We start from the raw sequence: 5833 nt of genomic DNA on the forward strand, positions 1-5833 counted from the left end.
CATTCATTTATTTTATTTATTTCTTATTTATTTATTTATTTATTCATTTATTTTATTTATTTATTTATTTATTTATTTATTTATTTATTCTTTATTTATTTATTTCTTTATTTATTTATTTATTCATTTATTTTATTTATTCATTATTTATTTATTTATTTATTTATTATTTATTTATTTATTTATTTATTTATTTATTTATCTATTTATTTATTTTTTTTTATTTATCTATTTATTTATTTATTTATTTATCTATTTATTTATTATTTATTATTCTTTATTTATTTATTTATTTATTTATTTATTTATTTATTTAGTTATTTATTTATTTATGTATTTATTTTATTTATTATATTTATTTTATTTATTTATTTATTTATTATATTTATTTTATTTATTTATCTATTTATTTATTTATTTATTTATGTATTTATTTATTTATTATTATTATTTATAGAATTTATTTTAATTTTTGTGAAGTGAACAACAAGACTAAACCGATTTCGGACCATGTGTAATCTTATCTAATATTGCAAGAGGAATAGCACATTGTTACCTTATTTTTCCTCTCCCTATCATTGATGTACTTATTATATGAATCAATTAAGAATAAAGAGACATCGAAATAAACATGATATACAATAGATTATTTCTAAAAATGAATTGGTGGAGGATCAACATCAACAGGCACAGCCCAAAACTGTTATAATGTGAGTAGAAAGCGTTGCCGATTCTCTGCCTTGCCACTGCCTTCCATAGAGGGTAGCTGATACCAGTATATATCTGATGTAATATCAACTGTGCATCCTTTTCCAATATAATCGATTAAACTTCATTCGTCAAAATAATATATTTTCCTACAGTTACGTTGAAAAAAGTTACGTTGGCCATTGCTGCACTGATTACAGAACGCAAAGAATCACTTTTCCGCTCTAGTGCGGGAAAAATTTTTCTGCACTCCAGATTTGCAACATGGCAACGCAAAATACTTAGTAAGTTATATGGAGCAACAGTGCAGCAAAATCAAAATGAAGTTGGTAACAGTGGCTGGGCTGCTATAGTGAGCAGAGGTGCAACGAAGCACAACGAGCAAATTATTAATTAGATATTATAACCAAGGACAACATTTTATTCAATTTGACAATAAATTAAGGTTTTTATTAATAATAAAATTACACAGAAAAACATTGATGCATTTCAGGCCATTTTAACCCATAATTACCCACTTTTCATATTCAATGGTAACTGTAGGAAAAACTTAATGTGAAATACGTGCGCAAAGTTCCTCTGCTGCACTCAAGAAGCCAAAAAACGTTTCTTTCGGTGCAGCAAACTGTCACTTTGTGCACTAGTTGCACAAATAACTATTTCCAATGATTTCATAATTGATATTTTATCAATTTATTATATTTCTGATTTTTTCCAAGAACGATCTGACAACGTTGTGGAGCTGGAAAAGAATACCGCTATCTGCTTTGTTAAATGATATACATAGTAATAGAACTCAATTTATTACTAAGACCAAGATCCACCATGTTCCAAAAATCCTTCTTGTTCTTGGAACCCAAGTTCTTCAATAATTTGCCTGACAATATCAGATCTTGCCAATCGTATTTTTTGTACAGTAGTTTAGATCAAGGAGTGGCTTTTGGTCCCCTTCCAGAGGCGGTTGAAGCTGAGTTTTTGGTTGTTCAATGATTACCTTAACTCTGAATTGCCTAATTTCAGTTCATATTTCTAAATTCTAAAGGCTATTTTATTTTAATATTTTTTCGTTGAGAGCTTTCAACTTATTCATTATTTATTGTATTGTTTTTTATATCTCAAGCCCTTATGATTACTTTCCTAGTTGTAATTACTTGTTAAATTAGTCTATTAGTAGGCTATGTTAGGTATTAGATGATTGATTTTTTCAGTATAACAGAGTTTCTCGGTATGCAGCAACTCCTCCACGCGTACAGGGAAGCTTCCCTTGCATGCGAGTATTCATTGTCAAGGGATTTATATTATCATATAATGTATATTATAATCATAAGTTATTTTAATTATCATTATATTAGCTTGAACACTAGATTATTAATTATTAATTTTGACAATAAAAGTTTTTATTATTATTAGATTATAAAGGTAACCACATCAATGTTAATCAAATACTGAGATAAAATCACACATATCAATCAGTCAATCAATCACAAAATCAATCAGTCGAATTTTTAATCCAATACTGTCATCATAACTTTTCATGGCGTTCTGTTGTAGGGAAGTGAATTTCAATTGTAAATGGACAAAAATGTTGAAACGATGTGGATATTTGAAGCCATATCTATATATATAAAAGCGAAATGGCACTCACTCACTGACTGACTGACTGACTCACTCACTCGCATAACTAAAAATCTACCGGACCAAAAACGTTCAAATTTGGTAGGTATGTTCATTTGGCCCTTTAGAGGCGCACTAAGAAATCTTTCGGCAATATTTTAACTCTAAGGTTGTTTTTAAGGTTTTAAAGTTCGTCTTTTAGCATGTATATTCTTCTCCCAATCTCTTAATTATAATTGAAATTTCCATATCATATGTTACTATAGAACTATAATCTAGATAGAGTACCTCTTCGAAACAGTTGTTAACTGGCAACTAATTAATAATTTTGTCAGGTTGGCATTAATTATTGAGTTGACTTTGTTAGGTTGGCACCAAGTTGAAGATTTAAATGCATTTATCGCGGAAAAATTGATTGTGCACTGCTACTTCAATCCTGGGAATATTATATTTCTAGCCGTCAGGCTCGCTTCGCCCGCCATATCCGTTTAGCCAGACGTTTAGTCTGGACCCCCGACTGGATTGTCCTAACATATGATAAAAATGCTCAAATGAAAAATGCAGGCGAGCGAAGCGAGCCTGACGGCTAGAAATATAATATTCCCAGGATTGAAGTAGCAGTGCACAATCAATTTTTCCGCGATAAATGCATTTAAATCTTCAACTTGGTGCCAACCTAACAAGTCAACTCAATAATTAATGCCAACCTGACAAAATTATTAATTTAGTTGCCAGTTAACAACTGTTTCGAAGAGGTACTTTATCTAGATTATAGTTCTATGGTAACATATGATATGGCAATTTCAATTATAATAATAAGAGATTGGGAGAAGAAGAATATACATGCTAAAAGACGAACTTTAAACCCTTAAAACAACTTTATTGTTAGAGCACCGGAATTACAAAGAGAGAAAATTGAGTTGAAAGGGAAAATGAAAATTTGCAAGTAAAGGAGAAAGATGGAGATGAAGATACACTGTGACTCCGTTAATAGGCAAGTAACGATAAAGGCAAAAAGAAGACGAAAAAGAAGAAGGAGGAGAGAAAAAAGTAAACATTTTAAAAATGTAATATTCTTCGCATGGATGGGAGAGGAAATAGGAGAAGGAGAAGAAGAAGAAGGAGGAGGAGTAGGAGAAGAAGGAGAAGGAGGAGGAGTAGCAGTAGAGAGAAGGAGGAGGAGGAGGAGGAGGAGGAGGAGGAGGAGGAGGAGGAGGAGGAGAAAAAATCTAATATTCCTCTCATGGATGAAAGAGAAGAAGAAGAAGAGGAAGAAGAAGTGGAATAATAAGAGAAAGGAGGAGGAGGAGGAGGAAGAGAAGGAGGAGATGATGAAGAAGAAGAAGAAGATGGTGGAGGAGGAGGACAAAAAATATATAATTACTCCTCTCATGGATGGAAGAGAAGAAGAAGAAGAGGAATAAGAAGAGAAAGGAGTAGGAGGAAGAAGAAAAGTAGGAAATGATGAAGAAGAAGAGGAAGAAGAAAAAGAAGAGAAATGAGGAGGGGGAGGAGGAAAAGTGGAAGAAAAAGAAGAAGAACAATAAGGAGGAGGAGTGGGAGGAGAAGATGAATAAGGTAAAGAAGAAGAAAAACAGGATGAAGAACGAGGAGGAGGAGGAGGAGGATAATGAGGTGGTTAACTAGAAGGAAGAGAATAAGGAAGAGGAAAGCATGATGATGATCGGATAAGAAGGAAAGGAGGAGAAGCAGAAGGGAGATGGGGTCTAGACGAGGGACTAGACAAAGATGAGAAGAATAGAAACAAGATCTAAAATATGCAGTGAACAAAGAATGCTAGGATGATAGGACATCAGGCAGAGGCACACCCACACAGTATAGCTCCTGCAAACATTACCGTGGCAGTCAATTAACACTTTGCTGCATTATTTACAACTCCACTGCGAATAAGAATATTAATGGAATGAAGGAAATCTGAGGACAAAAAAAGAGAGTAGAGTAAGTGACTAAGGATAGAAGGAATAATGTCAATTTTTTGCAATAACACATTGGTTGTTTTTTGCAAGAACAGTGAAATATCATGAACTAGTTACAGTGGATACAAAAAATTGTCAAAATGTATGAAATCAGAGCTATTTCTTTTATTTATAAAATAGAACTATAGTACCCTTTGAAATATTAATAAAATTAAAAAATATTAATTGAAATGTCATTCAAAATACCATCTCATTATATCAATCAAATCACTTTTATTTTGCAAAAAAAATATTACAAATCTAATCCAGAACAGATAAAAATACAAATTCTCATAAATTACTAACAATGATGGATAAATAATAAGTTTGACATATTTATCACACATTCTACAAAATAATTTGATAACTGTATAGTAGATTGTGTGAATTCGAACATTCTCATTGGTGCAAACTCTGATGTGGTGAAAAAATTCAATGTACAATCCAGTTACTGCTGTCATTGCCAATCAGAAATGAGGAATAAGCGATTTGAAAGTATTGACCAATCAGGAAAGAAGAGGGCGGAGCTTAGAAGTGTGACTTGGAGGCGTGGCTCAAAGCTGGATGTTTTCAAATGAACGACCCATTTACTGCAGCCATCTACTGGCAGAAATTGGAAACACATCGTTTGGAGTACATGTTGCTTGGAGGCGTGGCTTAAATTTGTATCTTGTTTGTGATTTGTGCATTCCATTGTGTCTATTGCGTTCAGTTCCCATCAGTTTCATTTATTTATCCCTGTTTATAGTGTTCTATTCCTCAATACTTGAATAATAATACTGTTAAATTCATACTTGGATACGTGACTTGATTAAAAATAATTTCAAATCAATTCAAATTTATTTAAACAGATGAGTGCAACGTTGACACATAATATTAGATCAACGTTGTCCACAGCAGATGATGAATGATAATTTATAAATATGTCTATTGAACGAGCATTAGCCAGTTCTCACTTTTCACTTACTGAAGACCAAAGTCGTTGTCCGTCTCTTTGTATGTTCTACAACAAGTTTAGAAAGAATTGATCAATCAGTTTCAAATCTTGAACACGTATTCTTCGAACTTTTTCACAGGTCAAGTTCGTTGGGAAACAAAATTGACTCACTCCTTCGTCCTTCTCAGGATATAACAGATAACATTGAATGTTCATAAGAAAAAAATGTTGTGATTTATCATTTAGTAAACTGAAGAATTCATTGCATGCAATTACTACATTTTTCCATTCATTCATAACATCAGCTGAGGCTATTTGGAAGCTATCACACAGACAGACCTTCATGCGCTGACACATGATTTCAGCTGGTTAATATACAACATAATTTACAACTTTTACATCAACAAACTGAAACGGGTTGAGATATCAATGTGCGGTTTCGCTTATTCATTATTTCTTGGGACTCTGTATCGAAATCATAACCATCTTCTCATTTTACTTTCCTTGCCCTATAACCATAGGTAAGGAAAGTATTGCTTTCCGAAAAAAAATAAGGTAGTCAAATTTCCAAATTTCTATACGTTTCAAGGTCCCCTGA

This window comes from Nilaparvata lugens, chromosome 11 (assembly GCF_014356525.2).
Source record: "Nilaparvata lugens isolate BPH chromosome 11, ASM1435652v1, whole genome shotgun sequence".
In the NCBI taxonomy this organism is placed as follows: Eukaryota; Metazoa; Arthropoda; class Insecta; order Hemiptera; family Delphacidae; genus Nilaparvata; species Nilaparvata lugens.